This window comes from Diuraphis noxia, unplaced genomic scaffold (assembly GCF_037042655.1).
Source record: "Diuraphis noxia isolate RWA-SAM2 unplaced genomic scaffold, SU_Dnox_SAM2 contig0006, whole genome shotgun sequence".
Classification (NCBI taxonomy): Eukaryota; Metazoa; Arthropoda; class Insecta; order Hemiptera; family Aphididae; genus Diuraphis; species Diuraphis noxia.
The window spans coordinates 2,272,031-2,294,514 of NW_028301716.1; the positions used below are offsets into that span (position 1 = coordinate 2,272,031).

General features: G+C 29.6%; 1 pseudogene; it reads right to left on the reverse strand.

The window, feature by feature from the left end:
* Positions 1-444: 444 nt before the first annotated feature.
* LOC149054518 (uncharacterized) lies at positions 445-3,094 on the reverse strand (annotated as a pseudogene).
* Positions 3,095-22,484: the final 19,390 nt, after the last annotated feature.

The window sequence follows — 22,484 nt, forward strand, 5'->3', positions numbered from 1 at the left end:
TAATAAAAAAACGTTAGCAATGATTGCAATTATTTTGGACGAGGAAGAAGAGAATTGTCACCAAAAACGTAGAACAACATGGGTTCGAGAAATGTTAATTAAAAGAAAGCAATTTGGGGAATATCATACATTGTTCAATGATTTACAAGATGAAGAAACTTCATTTTACAAATATTTTAGAATGTCACAACATCAATTTTATGTTCTATTATCTAAAATCGATTTTCAAATCACAAAACAAAATACAACATTTCGAGAAGCTATAAGTGCTAAGGAAAAGTTAATGGTGTGCTTAAGGTAAATATAATAATAATATTCGTTTATAAAATAAAAAAATTTTATAAATTTTACTTGTTTATTTATATATTGACTTCACATATTATAATATTTTACTGTTATTATAAAACTTTGAGTGATTCAGTATTTTAAGAAAACAATAAAATGTCAATACATATTTTGAACATTTGTAGGATCAAAGTTTTCATAAAAATTTTGAGTAGTAGTTGATGTTGATGATGATGGTCTAGAAATAGGAGATGGTGTTGGTGTTTGAATGTATTGCATCGTGTTTTGTGATGGTGCCACTTGAGTGTTAGAGCAAAAATATGATGTTGAAGGATTTACTGATAGTGGGATTTGAGGATTAGCTGATTTATTTTGCAATCTTGCCCACTCTAAATCAGACACTATCCCAAACAGTTTGTTTTTTGCCATGTGTTGGTATTCTGGAGAAAATGTTTTGACAGTAGCAGCCAGCCCTTAGAAAAATGTGTCGATTGGATGCGCATAAGATGTTGCGTTTGGTTCATCATTTGTCTCGTTATCCAATATATATTTCATCAAAACAGATGATGCTGTTTGTGGTTTATTATTTTATTTTTGTCTTAGAATAATATGAAGCTGGAATTTTCATTTTTTTTGGAGATTTTGTTTTTTGTGATAGCGACCCCATAACCTTACGTTTTGACGGAGTTTCTTTTTCACTTTCTTCATCCTCATTTAGAACATCATTATTTGTAGTTTTGTCATTCTTATTGGAAATATCTTCGTCATTTGACTCTTCACTAGCACTTTCAGGAGATAATATGTTAGAATACGTTTCTCGTTCTTTAAAAAATGGTATTACAAAAGACATGCAGTCCTCATACTTCCATTTTTTTTGTATGTCCGCTGCTTGTCCACTTTTTGTTTTTTTCTTTTTTATTGCCTTCCTAAGTTGATCTCTGAGTGAGATCCATCGATTTTTACATGCTTGCCCTATAATATAATATAAATAAAATAAATAAATATAAAAAAAAGGTGGCAATTGGATGTCGCTTTTTGACTGAATGTATAAACATTAGCATTTTCTATAAATCATAATGTTTCTAAAATATTTTTATTTATCTTGAGCATATTTACGGACATTCTAAGTTTATAATTTAATTAGGTTTTTTTCTATAGATGTCCATAAAATTTGTTTTTTTTGGGTAAAAAAGCTTGACAATTTAATACATGGCTCCTAATATATTGTTACAATGATATTTGAAAAATATTAAAAATCCGTAGTCACAATTTCAAATATTGACAAAATACGTAAAAATCACGAAAATGAGCAAATTATTTTTAGTTAGAAATTTTTAAAAAATGTTCTTTTCAAATCTAAGATTTAACACAAGATTTCTCAAAAGATTGTTTACCCTTTATTAAAAAAAAATATCTAATACTAAGTCAAATAAATGTTTAATCCTTAGTTAAAATGCTTGGATTTTCTTGGAAAGTGAATTTAGTTGTTACTTTGGTGGGGGGGGGGGGTCGAAACACCAGCTTGTCTAGAATATAAAATAATTATAACTTATAAGTGTAATTATTTACCTTTTAGATTCTTAGCAACTGGTGACTCATTTCAAACCATTGCATTCAGTTTTCGCTTGGGGCATTCTACAGTTCATAATATAATTAAAGATGTCTGTGTAGCCATAATAGATAAGTTATTAGTTGAAGTAATGCCACTACCAAAAGAAGAAGACTGGGAAAAAATTGGGAATGATTTCTGGAATATATGGAACTTTCCAAATTGTTTGGGAGCGCTTGACGGCAAACGTGTGGAAATTTTCGCTCCTCCTAATAGTGGCTCACAGTTTTACAATTATAAACGGACATTTTCAATTGTGTTGATGGCGCTAGTGGATGTGAATTATAAATTCATTGCCGTCGATGTAGGTGCTTATGGAAAGAATAGTGACGGTGGAATTTTCGCGAACTCTAGTTTTGGAAAAGCCCTTGAGAAGAATAAATTAAACGTACCAAAAGATAGAAACCTTCCTGGAACTCAATCTCCTGCGCCTTTTGTAATTGTTGGAGATTTGGCATTTCCCTTAAAATCTTATTTGCTTAGACCATATCCAGGCCCAACGATAAATGGGGACATCGAAAAACAAATATTCAATTATAGATTGTCTCGAGCTCGTCGTGTATCGGAAAATGCTTTTGGAAATTTGGTACAAAAATTTAGAATTTATTTTAGAAGCATAAATTTATTCCCTGAGAACGTAGATAAAGTAATATTAACGACATGCATTTTACATAACTATATCAAAGACAATATACTGATGGCACAGCATTTCGACCCTATCGAAGGAGAACTTAACTGGTCAAATCTACCAAGGCAAGGAGGAAATGCAAACAATTCTGCATTTTATGTACGTGAAACATACAAAACTTTTTTTAATAGTGATATTGGATCATTGGCATGGCAAAAAGACAAATTCGTATAATAATTATATTAAAATAATATAATATTATAAATTAGTAATAATATTATTACTTATTATCATTATTTATTATAATATTATATAAACATATATATATATATATATATCATCATTATAATTAGTCTAAATATAATATAATGCAGTAAATAAAATAAGTATTCATTTAAATTAAGTATATAATAAAGTATAATAATAAAGTTACACGTACCTGTTGTGTTCAATTCTTTTCCTATTTTCGTCCATATTATATCTTTATGATGATTATCACTATACTTTTTGTGTGCCATATTGTAAAGTTCATCATATAGACGAACTTTTTCAATTAAATTTTCATCATCCATGATAAAATAATGAAAAAATAACTAAAATATAATTATTTAAATTCACTTAAATTTGACGGAAAAGTTCAGTTGTCACATTCATACTATCCGAACGGACAAGAACGGACCGGTTGCGTCACGTCAAAAAATAGTTTTCGATAAACGTTGCCGTTCCGTGACGGTGACGTTACGTATTGATGACGGTGTATGTGAACATTGCGATATAAATACATAGCAACATATTTTGACGTGACGTTGACGTTCCGTATAGTGTGAATCGACCTTAAATGTTGAATTTGATTTTAACTATTACAAAACATTAATACAAGTTTTAAAAATTGTTTATTTTGAAAAATTATTACATAAAATTTGTGAATTACAAATTTAAAATAAATATACTTATACTTTGAACTTTTTTAGTTAAAATCTTATACACTAAATTTATCATTTACTAAATAAAAAATCAGTTTGACTGAGTTATTAGTACTTATTAATTATTATGTATTAAATACTTAAGACATCGACTGAGCAGTGAGCGGCTGACCGTTTATTTTTAATTTTTATTATGTCCCACATCGGATAGTTATATTTTTGTCCAATAGGGAGCGATTATTAGTTTGTTATATCAATGGGTATCCAGCATCACCTATGCAAAATAATTACATGGGAAAGCAATGATCACTTGGAAATTTAAAATTGGTATATAATTTAAATACTAATAACATGACTTACCAATTAACCATATACGACGTTCTCCATTGTTATAATGAAATTCCATTCCACGTCATTGCCATGGTGATTAACGTATGCCTCTTCATGGACAATTGGAGCGAGAATATTAATATGGGTACAATCTATTGCTCCTAAAGTACCTTCAAAAGGCTGGGGTGCAGATTCAAATTTTTCTCTACCTTTTTGTCATTGAACAGCTGTCATTGGGAATTTTACCCACTGTCTCAAAAGACGCTGGTTAATAGCATTTGTTACACTTCTAATAGATCGACTTACAGATGGCTGGCTTATGTTAAGGATAGAATTACCACCCAAACCTCTTTGGTAACTACCTTGAGCGTAAAAATGAACAGTAATGCTATGTACTGACGTCCCGCTGAGACATCTAAACACGCATATACACGTATATATGTATAAGTGACCCTGGGGCGTATGATTTCGCCAACCAATTATATTGTGTAGGACCTCAATAGTTATATCGAAGGCCAAACTTCTAGCCTTTCCAAAATATTACCATAATTGGAATTAAATATACGAAATATTAAATATGAAATCGTAGTCTTGGCAGGCGTATCTAGAGATATGATTAATGTCGTCGGGTTATGGAGATTACGTATCGCGAATAACCAGGATGTGGACCGACCGGTCGCATGGGCGTGGGAAGCTGCGATATTAAAATAATACACGCGTACGCTTTTGCACGACTCGGCCATGGACACATACGTATCTTATCGATAGGAGAGGAAATGCAGAGAGTAGGACTATCTGGACTATATAGGAGAGCCCCGATTAGACCCAATTCAGACGTGAGCCACTAGAGTCAGAACAAGCACCTTCACGCCAGACACCAGTCCAATTTAATTATTCGGACTTAGAATATTTTACAACCAAATCATTTTGTGCAGTAAAAGTGTTTTATTTACATAGTAATCAAATAAATATCTAATAAATTAATCACAAATTAAGTTGTTATACTTATTACACCCAATCCATCTACCTCAACACCAGTCGTTTGTCCTCCTGTATGCTGGGACGCTACAAAATTTGGCGCAGTCGGTAGGATTTTCCATCAACGGGAAGCTGAAAATTTTTTGTTTTCAACTTCACGGAAGCGACTCACCCAAGAGTCACGTTTGGAGGACTGATCACCTTCCAGCAACTCCGGGAAAAAGAGAATCTACGTAGCAAGCAGCTAGAGCAGTCAGGACAACAACAAGAGCAACAATGGAAGCAACTCAAGCAGTGACAGTATTGTGAGTTGTAATTTAAGTTTTGGGGTACTTATTTATGTAGGAATTTTAATTATAAGGCTCTGTCACGTCTCCTTTGGATCTGTTAGGACCATCGTATAAAATTTATTGTGAAGGTGTATATATATATATTATCTACTTAAAGAAATAATATGGTAGGTAATGTATAAAAGTGTAGGAAAATTTTGAGAAATATATATATGTTATCTACTTAAAGAAATAATATGGTAGGTAATGTATAAAAGTGTAGGATAATTTTGAGTATATAAAGGGTATATGTACCGATAAAAGTGTTATAAAGAGAATAAATGAGTATAAAGTGAATTTAAATAAATGTTATATGAGAATAATTTTGTGGTATAAATTAATATGAAATGAATATAAGTGAAAATAAATGAGAATAATTTTGAGATATAAAAGTGAATATAATATAATTGAGAAAATAATAAAGAGTATATATATAATTGGAATTACGCGCGTAATGTAATGTAATGTCATATAATGTAATGACATATAATAAATTGAATTGAAATAAGGAGATATTGAGTTAAAAAATAATTGAGTTTATTAAATGGTAGTTAAACCATAGTTTTTGTGATTTTGAGAAATATTGATATAAATGGATAATTGAGTTTTAAAAAGAAGAAATAAATAAGTGAATAAATATTTGAAATAAATGTGCGCACATACATATATAAATTGAATTAAAAGAGAAATACTAAAGAGTAAAATTGAATAAAGTGTAATTGAGAAAAGATATATAATAGAGTAGCTTAGGGGCCCTAGAATAAGCATTATATTAAATAAATCGTAGTGAATATTGGAGTATTGGGTAATAAATATTATAGTTACTATTAGTAGGTAATTAAATTAAGAATTTCAAAATAAATATTTTGAATAGTCATAGAATTAATAATAAATAGTGGTTATTAAATAAATAGTGATAGAATAGTTAGCGAAATTAGAATACAACTTAGGTATTAAATTTTAGGCACATAAAATAAATAAATAATTTTATTTAAATAATTTTACTAAATGAATAAAATATACATTGATGAATAAAAATTTGGGAGATACGTCAGAGAATCCGACAGGGAATTTAACGGAAATAAATAACGATAGTACTGCGGACATAGGCGTACAGGTAGGAGAGGCAAGTGGTGCTAGCGTAGTAGCTGCCGAAACAAATATAGTAAAAATCGAAGAGTTAATCGATTTGAATAAAACAATTGAATATCCAAGTCCACAATATTCTGATCAAGATAGGTATTTAAGAACAGCTAAGGGAATAGCTTGGGTAGATTTAATTGAAACACCAAGTAGTTTACCTAGAAGAGGAGGAACACGATCTGATCCGGGGGTAGTACACACGGAATTAGTCGCAGAAAAACGAACCAGAAAAGTTAGTAACGCTACACTAGAAATGGAATTCGATAAAGCTACGTCCCTTATACCGATATGTACGGGCGCGAATAATGTCGCGGAATTTATTAATACGTGTGATATTGTTGTAAAAGCAGTAGATAAGGATAAATTAGACTTGTTAGTTAAAGTAATAAATTCGAAGTTAGCCGGAAATGCTTTAGAAGCATGTAAATACCGCGAGACTAGTACATGGAATAGTATAAAGTCAATTTTAAAGGGAGCTTTTGAACATAAGTCATCTGAGAGGACACTGACTTTAGGGTTACACTTTGCGCGTATGAAAGAAAACGAGTGCGTCGCGGAGTACGCGAGTCGAATCGAAGAAATCTATTATAAATTATGTACAATTGCAACAGAGAAATTAAATGAAGCCGAAGCCAAAATCTATAAAAGTCAACTTAAAAATCAGGCATTAATAATTTTTGTTAACGGGTTACCGAAACATTTAAATCTTGCACTAAAAGCTACACTGAAAGAAAAATCCTGATCATAATAAAAAAAAACTAGGTTGGTTTGACAATTATCTTGTTGCTATTTAGCCGACAAGATTTTTGTCAAACCAACATATTTGAAATTGTAATTATGATGAGATGATAATTAAAAATAATTCTGGTTATAATGACAATAATTCTTGTTTGTTTGACAATCATCTTTTTGCTATTTAACAGAAAAAATTCTTGTCAAATTAACAGTATATTTTACTGTAGTTATGATAATATGATATTTATAGCTATTGATAAACTTATCATCAATACAACAATGAAGTTCGTCAATATGCAGCATAGAGTAATACTCTTTTCTATTACTCTAAGTCAGCGGTTCCCAAACTTTTTTCGCTCACGGCGCCCTTTTTGAACTAAACTTTTCTCAAGGCGCCCTTCCCAAGACATAGACATAGACATGACTAATCATAAAAAATGAATAAAAAACAAATAAAAACCAGACAATTTTTTATTTATAATACAAGAATATTTATTTAATTTTAGTTATATACTTTTTACACATTTTAATTATTTTTGAAGATTTACATTTACATTTATATTTAGAGGTCGAAATAGATAGGTATAAAATTAATGTGATGGATGTGCTTGCATATCACTGCACATTTTTTCAAATCTTGGAATTAAACAAGACACAGCTACTCTCATTTCTTTTTCAACATTGATTTTGGTTCGATACTTGCTTTTTATTACAGCAACCGCCGAAAACCCAGCTTCACACAAATATGATGTCGAAAACGGAATTAAAATACGTTGAGCCTTATCACTTAAAAGAGGATATTCATCTTTTATAGAAATCCAAAATTTGGTTAAATCCATATTGCTAAATTTAGTCTTCAAACTATTGTCGCAAGACAACTCGATAAGACTCTCTTCTTCGGTAGAAGTAAACTCAGATGGAACAGTGGAGTTGAATGGATCTTGAATCCAAGAAAATTTATCTATATTTTCATTTTGAAAGTATTTTTCAAACCAAATGACGAGTTGTGATAGGTGATCTACAAAAATAGACTTCATATCTTGAGTGATTTCAACTCCGTTAGAGGTCAAAAACTGCTGCAAAGTTAAAAAAGAATCCTTACTCGTGCCTTCATTCATTTTTCTTCTCCATAATTTGAGTTTTTTAATAAAAGCTGAAATTTTTTCCATTGACTTCAAAAGGTGCATATTTTTTCCTTGCAAAGAGGTATTCAGTGAATTCAGTTTATCAAAAATGTCACACAAATATGCCAATTTTATTAAAAATTCTTTATTGGAAAATTCACTGGCATGTTTATGTCCTTCTTCTTTAATAAATACATAAATTTCCTCTCGTAGTTCAAACGTACGTAATATCATATTACCGCGCGACAACCATCGTGCGCTGCTATAGTACAGCAAACTTGTGTGTTCAGCTCCCATATCTTCACATAGTTTTTTGAAAAATCTCGATTTCAGTGGACGAGTTTTTATATAATTGACCACATTCACTACACATTCTAAGACTTGGTTCAGTTCAGGACTCAGATATTTTGATGCAAGTGCTTCTCTATGAATAATACAATGAGTCCACAGTGCATCAGGAGCTTTGTTTTGAATAAGCGCCTGTAATCCTCCATAGCAGCCAGACATAGAACGAGCGCCATCAGTACAGACACCAACACACTTAGTCCAATCTACACTATTTTCAGACATAAAATTATCAAAAATCTCGAATAAGTCCTGAGCCTTGGCACCAGCTGTAATATTTTTACAAAAGAGTAAGTCTTCTACCATGTCATCATTATCTATGAACCTTATGTAGCATATCAAATGAGCATCCTTATTAATATCCGTAGCCTCATCCAGCTGCAACCCAAATGCCTTTTCTTTAAGTTTTTCTATCAACTGATCATTGAGATCATCTGCCATATGGTGAATTCGGCGACTTATTGTATTATTAGACAACGGCACTTTTGAAAGTAATTTCCCAGCCGATTCGCCAATCATAATGTTTACCATATCTAAAGCAGCTGGTAGGATAAGCTCTTCTGCAATTGTATGAGGTTTCTTACGTTTTGCGATTCTAAAAGCAACTTTATAAGAGGCTATCAATGCATTGTTTGGTATTGATGCATTCTTAAAAAATATACTTTTTTCCTGTTTTAGTTCTTTCCTCTTTCTATCAAAGTAATCGCGAGATTTTCCAACCGCATACTTATGATTCGTTTCCAAATGGCGCTTCAATTTACTTGGCAACATGCATTCTGGTGCTAAAACTTTCATACACAATACACATAATGGTCTTTCTTCACCATTCACTTCTGTCGAAGTAAAACCAAATTCCAAGTAACTATCATCATACTTCCGATATTTTCGTTTTTTTACAGTCGAGCTGTTACTGGTTGAGGGTATGCTTTCCTCCTCTTCACAACGTTTATGACTGTTCAATAAAAATCGATCCATGATTTAAAAAAAGTCACAAAATTAACAAATTTTCTATATAAAAACGACGAACACGATAGAGCAACACACTACGCGAGACTGGCGGTCATACTAATCCGAAAACAAATTTTATCAAACGTCTCTTAAAGTCATGACTATGGTCTAAAAATAAATTTAAACTCATTAATGGTGGTGTGGATAATGCGACAGAACCGATAACGATAAACAGTTTATCAATTTTGTGAAGTAGGAGACATAAAAATTATTTTTGTCTACCGATATTATAGTAATCGGTTTTGTCGCATTACCCTCGCCGCCGTTATCGAGTTAAAATTTATTTTTAGACCAGGTAAATTTCTACGGCGACGCGGCGCCCCTAAAAAGACATCGCGGCGCACCAGGGCGCCGCGGCGCACAGTTTGGGAACCGCTGCTCTAAGTTACAATACCGACAAACATGCCTCCTCCCCCCCCCCCCCCGCACATTTGGCATGCATATCTATACATATCTATACCATTATATTATATTAAATTACTATAAAAATATATTATTATGTTATATTACTACTGATTTAAATTTAATTTTCAGTAGGAAGGTATAGGTATCAGTAAAAATACATTTTTTAAATGGTCTATAAACTAATAAACTAAAAACAAATAATGTAAATAATATTTTTGGCTCACTTTATTAATTATATTATAATTTTTTATAAATACAATATAGATACAAAATATTAAATATAAAATGATAAAATAAAAATATTCCATTTATATATTATAATTATTATTTTTGTGTGTTATACAACTTTATCATTTAAATACAAATCATATACGTCATATTTAATCTTATTAAATTATTATTATAATAAAAACAATACAAAATCAAAAATATAAAATTATAAAAAACAATGTATAGGTATACTTATTAATAGTTTTTGTATTTTAATATAATTATTATGAATACTGCAAACCAAAATAATACAAATATTTAAAAATAATAATAATAAAACCTATAAGGAATTTTACATTTTTTAGAATGTTAATTTTTTTAAAACTATTTTGTACACCAATTCAAATAATACATTATACATTTTTACTTTGTGTACAAGAAATAATCAAAAACATAAATATAAATATTAACTTACATTAAAGTTGAAATTAGATTAATTAGAAAAAATGTTATTGGAGAGGACACAACTTGTCTGACACTATTGGTTATTATACATTATTAAGTACTTATTCAATAAATATTAGTTTAACTCAGTTAATATTTGTGTTAGTTTAGGGTGAGGTATATCATAAATTGATGAGTAATTAAAAAAATATTTTTGAATAAACAACCATACTATTAATGATTCTGGTGGATATTGTAAATTAAATAATTGAAATATTTTGTAACAAACTTCAATGGCTCTTACAATTGAATGAACCTTATACTTAATACAATCAAAATAAACTAATATTTCTTTAATATTAAAAATTGTCCCAACAACAAGTATAAAGGGTTGTATAGGATTGCCCTGTTTTTTAAGTTTCTCAATGTGACATTCCATCATTTCCACAGATTCCCCAAACATAATAAAACTTTCTTGAGAATCTTTTATAGAAAACTTAATAAGGTTTTTTCTACCATTATCGTCTTTTGTAACTTTTTTAGATGTTGGTGCAAACACTCCATGTAACAAATACATCAAAGCCGCATTCTTTACATCTATAAATAAAAACATTTGTTTTTAAACATAAATATAGAATTTATTTATTTATTGTTTAAATAGTAAATGAGTATTAAATGTAGTTTTTTTTTATTGGTTTACCTATGAAATTCCTTAGTAAGACTTACCAACTCTCTCTCTCACACACTCTCACTTTAAGATAATACAATTTATTAAAATAAACTTTTTGTACTTACTTTCATTCAAATTGTTGGCTTTATTTATTTGATCTAATATTTTACGACAGCTGGAATCCTTAACTTTTTCATTTAGAATGTTGTATATTTTTTTTGATTTATTTTCAAATTCGAAATAAATATTATGTTCTGGGAATAGGGAATTATAGTCAATGTCAATCTGAAACAGGGTTTGAATAAAAACTTTTATTTATAGATCAGGGATAGTCTATACTCAGTTCAGTAGGTATAGTTATTTACTACTAATACTTTTGTCAATGTTAATGCGACAAATTTAATTCTGACAGCATTATAAAAAGATTTTGAAAATTTAGTATAAAATTAAATTTTTTTATTCAGTATGTTGAAATTAAATGATAACTGCAGTTCCAAATGTTTAGATATATATATTTTATGTATAATTTTATTCTTCATCTATCAATATTCATATTTATAATTTATAATATATTTTTTTCTAATATACTTACTAATTTGTGTCCATAAGGAATCAAATATTGTTTCCAATTTTTGAAAATTTCTTTTGTTGAAGTTGATTTTTTTATGTCATTTAAACGATAATAAGTAGTTGATTTCCAGTTCTCCTCTAAATCAGGATATGAAGTTGTGTCGTACTTTAAAACATCTAATATATTATCTTATCTATATTATCTTCTGATGCTGAAAACAAAAATTATTAAAATATAAATTAAACAAAAATATAAAGGTAACTTAATTACTAAAATTTCTCTCCGTCCAAATGTTCCCATTTCTTGATTTCTCAAATCCTTGGTTAATTCTAATAGTTTTAGCTGCAGAAGTTGTAACGAGTCCATTATTCTTTAGTGTCCTCATGGAATTGTAGAATTTGGCGTACAGTTTACCTTTAGGATTTTTGTTAGATCCAACATTCAAAAAATACACATCCTAAAAATGATGGGATTCATTACAATTATTTGATTTCAGTACATCAAAGGAAATAATATATTTGTTAACAGATGTCTAACACATGATCTAACTCATTATCCATTGTTTTAAAATATATAAAGTTTTTGGTTTGCATGTATTCAATTTTGAAATAAGTGCCAATTAATTTTTAGTTAGTTAAGTTAATTATTAAAATATTAATGTAAATCAATTTAAACTTTATAAAATTATTGAACAGTTTTCGTTACTTTTTTAAATTAAATTTATCATATTATAATCTCTATAGTTGTATAGATAATAAATACATTTAACGGATATAGTATATAAATCATATATTTTTAAACAAAACTATTTTTTACCTTTATTTCTGAGGAGAACATGGCAACAATTTGATTTGACAATGATTCTGCTACATTAACTGACATTGCAATATTATTGCTAATAATATATCCAATTGCTATATCTACTAATGTAGTCCTTATTCCATAATTCAATTTGTTATTTGTCCTATAATACTCTAGTATTAAATTTCCCTGTGGAGAGGAGTTCAATATTTCATCTATCTTTATTGCACAAGGTAATTTTGACTGCATTGATAGTGATTTTTCTGAAGTTAGTTGTACATTTTGTATCCCTTGGTTTGAATCATTATTTAGAGAAATATTATTTCTATCTTTTTGCCATTCTTCAAGCTCATGGCGAAATAAAATATAGATTCCTAAGGGAAATTTTTCTAGCAACTTATTAGCATCCTCTGGCTTCATGTAAGTAAGAACTTTTAAATCAATTAAATTATCTAAATAAAGGTATAGGTACTAGAGAATAAATGTATTAAATAGTTAGATATAATTATGTTTATCCTTACCAATGCATGTTTGATAAACACATCCCATATTCCATTTATCCAATAAATTTTTTAATATTATCAAATCCTCAGTGGGGTATTTATATACTTCAACTACTGGAATATCAACACTTATCAAATTTTCATTATTTTGAAAATAATCAATTGTCTGTTGAATATTAGTTACATCCTATAATAAACGAGTAGGTACTTAAATGTTTAAATTAAGTGTTTTAATGATTTTTTTCAAATGCCACAAACGTTACAAGGTCTAACTTACAAAACTAATTGATTCTGAGGTAAAATCATCTCTAGATGGGTCAAAATTATTACTACTGTTTGCCATTATTTCTGAAAATGAACATACTATTATATTTATATAATTACAATAAATTCTTAAATAAAACATACATATAAATTACAAAATTATAAATGTCAAGTGTTTGATAAAAATATACTTGGTTCTTACTTAAAATAATTTTAATACAATTTTAATAAAATTCTTTTAATCTGAGCATCTTTTTACCATTAGCCACATTTGTAATATTAATGGGTGGACCACTAAAATCATAAGCACTATAAATAGAAAAATTATTAAGTTCATGTTTATTTTCATTTATTACAAAGGATTCATAATGAGGATCAAATTTTTCAAACAATATCTGTTCCCCTAAAATAAAAACTGTATCATCATTATTTTCAATAACAATTATTTCAGTTATTTTAAACAGCTTTATTTCATTAAAAAATTTAGTTAAATAATAACCTTCCTTAAAAACAATCCCATTAAATTCTAAGTAGTTGTAAGAAGAATACTTGGATGGAGATAAATTCAATGTTTCACTTATCAACTGTATATGTTTAGTTTGTATTTTATGTTTTTCTTTTGATACAATTTTTAACTTGGTGGGTTGTAATAACAGATGGGCAAATTTTAATTGAAATTTATTAGCTAGTGTTAAGGTAATATTTTTTCGGGATGTTATTGATCTGGCATACATTTTTATTTCTTTATGTTTTCCCTCAAATCGAAAACACCAATACAATCGAGGAGGACCTGAATATTCTATAACAGTTGGGTAATGTACTAAGAAATGATGTTTCGGTTTTAGGGTGTCGTTAAAAAGTATATTATACTGATTGTTATGCTTTGATATTAATTGTTTAAGATAACTAATTGAATCTGCATTAAAAGTATATGATAACAAAATATCAACCATTTTGAGTAATATTAAAAAAAATGACCAAACTTCATCATTTTCTGGCACTAAATCTCATACCATAAGTGGGAAAAAATGTATAAATGTCATTACTTCCCTAGCAGACATTTTCAAATGACAATTATTCAAATGATTAATTGAAATCGCAGGAGAAATATTACCATACTCTATTGGGCCATAGTTAAAATTTGATTTTCGATTATTCAATGTATCTAAAGTAAATAGTTTAGCTGTGTTGATAAAATATTTAATTATTTGACACATATCATAATGACAAACACCCTCATACAAATCATGCATAGTATCCACACAAAAATTTTGAGTCACATGAAAACTTTGGATTTGATTTAATATTGATTCTTTATAAATTCCTGTTTCAGAAAAGTTTTGGATAGCAATGTCTATATTATAATTATCAATATTTCGCATACAACTTATGTCTTCTTCACACATTTGTTTTGACCTTAATTTATTGACTTTACAAAAACGACAAAAGTAATTCGCAGAAAAAGATTTACTAAATTCTAAAATGCTATTCAAACCTAAATTATCACCAAGTACTATACCTAGAATAAAGTGAACATGGAAATTGCCACATTCAGTAACTATATCTAAGCCATCATTTTCTAAGAAGTTAATTTCACAAATTAAAGTTTGCAAACAGAGATCATTTCCAAATTCTTTTAAATCTAAAGATTTAATAAGAGCGGCTAAAAATATATTTGATAGTTTTGAACTGTTTTCTGCAAGGGAAAAACTGTAATAAATTGCTGAAATTTGTTGGTACATAGCATGTGAACCTAATGGATTATTGATTTCGGTATCATCAATATAAAGAAAATAGGGAATTAATATTTTGTCACTACTATGGTTAGATGTTTTCAGTTTCCAAAGCTTACCTTGTACAAAATTAGTTATGTTATTGTCATTATTTAGTTGTAATTTTTTAAGTTTATTTAATTGATTTTTAAAATTGTTACCATGCTCAAAATATTTTTTAAACTGAAGTTTCAATGGTAATAGAGCACCCTTTGTTTGTTTTTCATCATATACAGTCTCACCGATAAGTTGAACAGGACAAATTTCATTATGAATAGTAAATTGTTTTATTTCGGATATAAGATCATTTGCATCTAACCATTTTAATAAAATGTATTCTGAAGTACAAAATTGAAAAGGGTTGGACATGGCTGTTAGAATATTATTAAATTTTGACAAAGATAATGGTTCTTTAACTTCAGTTTTAACAACATTTTTTAGTATAGAGATCATTGGAGTAAGTAAACTTTGTATTATACCAGATTGAATATTGCTCACATCTTTTTTGGTAAAATTATTATTATCATGTAATCCAACAATAAATTCTACAGCCGATTTATATAAAGAATTAATAGCTACATCAATATTAAATTGTTCTCCGACCTCTATGGTCTCTATGATAGTACTTACATCTTGATACTGCAAGAATGTGGGTTCAATGATACTTGTATCTAGAGGTAAAGATGGAGATTCAAAGTGTGAAGGGTTGTTAGGTTCAGTTTCATTAGAAGTATGTTTAATAATCATATGTCTTTTAAAAGACCCTAAACATTGAAAGGTTTGTGTACAGTTTTCTTCGCCACATTTGTAAGTACTATCAAATTTAAGAAAATGAAAAATTTTTAAATGAGTAACTAATGCTTTCCAATTATGAATATCCGATTGACACATATAACAAATCATTTTATTTCATACAATTTAAATACTTACGTACTTACCTTATGTCTTTATGATTCAAATTTTTAGTTTTAAGTTTACATAAGTTCACTAGCACAACACTATCAACTTGAAAAATAATAAAAACAATAAGTAATAGGAATAACTGAAACACGTTAAGACAAGTATACACAAGTCGCAACGGCCAACGACCAAATAATAAATTATAATTGTGTCCACGTCTCCGCGAGCTGCAAAATATTGTCATGTTAACAATTAATTATCACGATGAAAAGATTGTTGTTGCTTATAAAAAAACCAGACCATACATAGATTATTAATAGAATCAAAATCAGTAATTATCCATAAACCAAACATTTGATTCTTATCAGATTTAAATTGTAGTTTTAATAATACATTGTTAATTTAATAAATATTAAAATAATAATTTTGATAATATCGTTCTTAATTGAACAATTATTTTTGTTACGGTGACATAATGTTATTGAGGTGACAATTTTTAGGATTGTTAACAGCTAACAATAGAATCTTGTTAATAATACTAATGGTTTTTTTTTCAGTGTAGGGATCCAAAAACTTTAGAGGATGTTATGCAGGTAGCGAAAGACGAAGAAACCGTATATAACGCTAATTTAGATGTAGAAAAATTACGGAAAAACTTGGAAAGACAAGATTTAAACGGGGGAAATGTACTTGAAAATAAGTTTAGGAAACAAGGAAATGATAATAATAGTAACAAAAAAATTTTAATCGCGGAAATAATAGATACAATAATTATAACAACGGGTTTAACGACTCTAATAGGCGAACTAGTAATAACGTATATAATAATGCATTCGATAAAAATTTTAATCGGAACGGATATAATAACGGAAGACAAAACCAGAGCAATTTTAATCAGCGTAATAATAATCAAAACAGGATATCGCCAAATAACGCAGGATGTTATATCTGTGGCGGCACAAATCATTTCGCACGAGACTGTAGGCAGGCAGGTCAAAATTTGAGACAAAACATTAATATGAACAGACAACAAATTCCAAATTTCAATCCGCGTAGAAACAACAATAGTAATAATAACGTAGTGGAACCACTGAGTTGCACATATTGCAATAAAAGAGGACACGAAATTTCGAGTTGTTACACAAAACAGCGAAACGATAGGAATAACGCAAATTCGTCGGGAAACGCTCAGATGCCAACCTCGAGTGGGGTGAGATTGGTACATCAAATAATCGATTCAGAACCCTCACAGAGCGATGCTTACGCATTTCAACAGCTATAATTCAAAATCATATAATGTTACAATCACCTAGTTTTAATACAGAAAACGCTCAATTACTATTAGACACGGGTAGCGATTTAAATTTAATAAAAATAAATAAATTAGCTAATAACACGATAATAAATGAAAATGAGAAAATTTATCTAAAAGGCATAAACGAAAAAATAGTTCCCACAATTGGACGTACAATAATTACATTCATAATAGATAAAAACGAATTTAAAACTGACTTTTTTGTAGTAGATAAACAGTTTCCGGTCGATAAGGACGGAATACTAGGACAGAAATTTCTGATAGAAAATAACGCTATAATCGATATCGCAAATAGTACATTAACAATAAAAGATAAAAATGACTTTAACGAAAATAAAATATGTTTCACATTAAAACTGCGAACGGAAACGGTGGTTTGCATACCGATTGCAGATCCCGATATGGAAAATAAAAATATTTTAATAAATAAACAACAATTATCAGAGGATGTGTATTGCGCAAATATATATAATACGGTTAAAAATGGCAAGATTACAGTTAGTGTATTAAACATATCAGAAGTAGCACAGGAAGTGAAATTAGCACAGATTAATAAAATATCATATGAATATGACGTGGATACAGATAATCACGAAATAAAAAATATAGTTCATGGTAAGGCACGCGTAGATAAAATAAAAAGTCTTATTAGGAGTGACCATTTAAATACAAAAGAACGCGAAACGATAATAAAAATTTGTGAGCAATATGCCGACATATTTTATTTAGAGAACGATTATTTAACTATGACAACAGCGGCAGAGCACGTAATTAAATTACCTGTTGACCAAGCCCCAGTTCATCGAAAACCATATAGGCTACCGCATGCGCAGTTACCTATAATTGAGGCAGAACTTGCGAAAATGGAAGAAAACGATATCATAGAACGGAGTATGAGTCCGTTTAACGCACCACTCTTATTAGTGAAAAAGAAGGCAGACGCGTCAGGGAAGGAAAAGTTTCGAGTAGTTATAGATTTCAGGGCATTAAATAATGTTACCTTAAACGAATTCCACCCTTTACCGAATATCACAGAGATTCTAGACCAACTAGGTCAATGTCAGCTTTTCACTCTACTCGACCTTCGAGCGGGATACCATCAGGTAACTTTAGCAAAAGATTCTAGAGAGCTTACGGCCTTTTCAACAGGTCAAGGTCATTACCATTTTAAGCGATTAGTGATGGGATTGGCGTCAGCACCCAGTACGTTCGCACGTATGATGGCAAACGTTTTATCGGGACTAATTGGAGTAAAGTGTTTAGTTTATTTAGATGACATAATAATATACGCGAAAAACTTAAGTGACCATAACAATAAATTAATTAGCGTGTTCGAAAGATTACGTATACATAATCTAAAAATAGAACCAGACAAATGTGAGTTTCTAAAACGAGAATGCCTGTTCCTAGGACATATAATCTCGGAACATGGAATTAAACCAGACCCAAAGAAAGTTACTGCAGTTCTAGATTTTCCAATACCAAAGAATGTAAAACAAATAAAAAGTTTTCTAGGACTTAGTGGATATTACCGGAAGTTTATAGAAAATTATAGTTCGATAGCTAGACCGATGACTAGGTTGTTAAAGAAAGATGTAAAGTTCGATTGGGACGATGATTGTCAACAAGCGTTTGATAAATTAAAGACATTACTTTGTTCAGAACCAATTTTGCAATACCCAGATTTTACGAAAGAATTTATACTTACGACCGACGCGAGTGGGAAAGTGCTAGGAGCAATATTATCACAAGGAAAGATAGGGAGCGATCTACCTATATCATACGCGTCTAGGACGTTGAGTCAGTCGGAAGCGAATTATTCAACAACGGAATTAGAATGTTTGGCAATTATATTTGGGGTTAAACATTTCAGACCATATCTCTACGGTAGAAAGTTCACGATTCTTACAGATCATCGACCGTTATCTTGGTTGTTTAACTTAAAAGATCCTTTATCTAAATTAGCAAGGTGGAGAATCGAATTGGAACAATATACATATGAAATTAGGTATAAACCAGGTGTACAAAACGCGAATGTAGACGCGTTAAGTCGGATGTATAATATTAAAGAAATAAAAGATGAAAGTTACGCAAACTTTCTTGAAAAATCGGAAACTATGATAATAACCAATAGAAACGTGAAAGAGGTAAACGGTGAACTAATAGAGTCACCAAATGAATACAATATAGTGTCAGAAATAGAAAAGTATTATAATTTTAGTTCAGGAATAAATTACGAACTAAAACAAAGATTCGGAAAGGATAAAACGCTAAAATCGAATAAGGATATCGGGGGCGTTGTAAAATTTAAAACGGACGATAGATATATAATATTTTTGATAACAAAAAGTAAACAAGAGCAATTAGCGACGTATGAAAATATGCATCTCGCATTATTGAATTTAAAACATTTCTGCGAAAAACATTCATTAACTAAGTTAGCTATGAACCAGTTAGGGCGGAAAGACGGTTTAGATTGGGCAAAAGTTCGATCTATGATACGATATGTATTTCGTAACACAAACATCGAGATAATAATCTGTACTAAATTAGAATACAGTAAGGAAGAAAAATTAGTTATTTTTAAACAATTTCACGATTCTTTACTAGGAGGTCACGCAGGAATACATAGGACGTATAAAAAAATTAAACGGCAATTTAACTGGCCAAATTTAAAGCAGGAAGTAAAAGATTACATAAAAGGTTGTGCTTCATGTCAGGCGAATAAAACTACTAACAAACATCATAGAAGTCCCATGGTAATCACTACGACAAGTTCTAAACCATTCGAAAAATTATTTATGGACATTGTAGGACCATTAATAGAAACTGAGTCAGGTTTCAAGTACATACTTACTTTTCAAGACGATTTGACAAAATATTCGTTGGGGTCCCGTTACATGACCACACGGCGAATACGGTAGCGAAAGAATTTGTTACTAAGTTCGTATGCGTGCATGGAATACCTCAAACGATTTTAACAGATCAGGGCACTGATTTTCTTAGCAAAATCTTTTCCGAAGTATGTAAATTACTAAAGATTAACAAAATAAATACAAGTCCTTATCATCCACAAACCAACGGTAGTTTAGAAAGGTCACATAGAACTTTAGCCGAATATCTAAGACATTACGTAGATAAAGATTTAAATAATTGGGATCAGTTACTGCCTTACGCACTATTCGTATATAACTCGACAGAACACACCGCAACTAATTACCAACCGTATGCGTTGTTATATGGAAGAGATTTAGATATACCAGTAAAATTAAAATGTAATCCAGAACCTAGGTATAATTATTATGACGATTATGTATTCGATCTAAAACAGAAAATGCAAGAGTCGCATAAAATCGCGAGAGAAAGGTTAATACAAAAGAAAATAAAATCTAAAAATCATTATGATAAAAAGGTTTACAGTGAGGACTTAAGGATAAAAGATCTAATATTAGTTAAAGATAAAACCCAAAAGAATAAATTAAGTGCGTTATGGAAAGGACCATATGAAATTCTAGAAGTACTAGATAGTGAAAACGTGGTAATAGCGCGAGGTAGACAGCAGGTCACCGTGCATAAGAACGATGTAAAGAAATACTATGAGACCATGGTATAAAGTAAATATGAAGGAAAAAATAGATAGTTAAATATTGTATAAAGAAAAAGTGGTAGACATAAGTAATAATATAGTAGTACGCAATTAGGGTCAAGTGGGGTAATTGTAAACTAAATTCACAAGTTTTTAACATGACTTTAAACTATGGCTTTTTGGATAATTTTTCTTTTTTTCTTTTAGCATTATCATTGAGTTGCACATCTGAGAACTATAATTTGATTACTATACAAAAAAATTTTCCATTATTTTATAAATTTTAGCATATTTACAATTGCCCCACACATTTACATTTACCCCAATATTTTTGGGGCAAATGTAAATGAATACTTCAGTTTGTATGCATTGGATATGAATAAACTCTGGGGCAATAGTTATTTAGTTGTCATAAGTTTATTATTTTACATTGTCATTTAATTATCATTCATTTTTACATTTACCCCAATATTAATACCTGGCGTGGGGCAAATGAGAACCATCATCATTTTTATATTTATATATATTAGGGGCAATTGGAAATGAAAAAATAAAACTGATTTTATTTATTAATGTGAGAAAAATTAACGATTCTTTATTCTTTAAGAAACATCCTTATATATATAACAGTTAATATAAAGTTAAACAATTTATATGACTAAAAATTAAAATTATTATCACCTTTAAAATTCATTTCAGTCAATATGTAAAGTAGGTAGGTAGGTACTTAAAATTAATTTAACAATTTCTTATTTCAATAGTTTTAACATTTTATAAATATAAAAGTGGACAACATAGTAACTAACATTTGACTAGTATCAGTTTAATTTTTAGGAACTACTTTTCTTTTACAGTCACAAAGCCTTGAAACACATACATGGTTTTTCTCCCTTGTTGTTTCTGATTTGGATGTGGAAGCATTGCAATTATCATTTCTGGTGTTATGGTTGAAATGTCGTTGTCTATGAAAGAGAATATTGCCCCATAATCATCTTCCTTTTTTAATCCTTGAACTGTTATTTCTCCATCATCTTCATCAACAGTTTTAACCAAACAAACATATTTAAAATGTGTTTTTTTTCTTAGTCCACCAATAAAGTCAACTAGTAAAAAACATCCTGGTTTTATATCGGACCATATTGGAGTTTGATATTCAATTTCTTCAAGTCCATTGTCATTAGCCACATCATCATAATTCTCTTCCAAACTTTGGTTGTGAAAATCTATTTCCATGGTTTTCTCAATTTGGTCATCATCAATTTGAATTGGTAATTTTTTTTTTGGTCTGCCTCTCAAACCTTTTTTTTGTTGTTTGTCCGATTTTTTGGTTTCAGCTTCTTTTAACCTAGTCATTACTTCATCTGTAGTTAAAACTTCACCATACATAGCAGTTTTTAAACGAGGTATTTGTTGTCAATCTTCCAACTCCTTTACCTACCATTTGTTTACCAAATTGAATAAGTTTTTTATCCCATGCAAATTTTAACGGACCAAAAACACACTTGTCAAGTGGTTGAATTTTATCTGTTAGATGACTAGGAAATTTTACCAACACTATGTTATTGTCAATAGCAGATTTCAATATCCTAATACTTATGTGTGAACA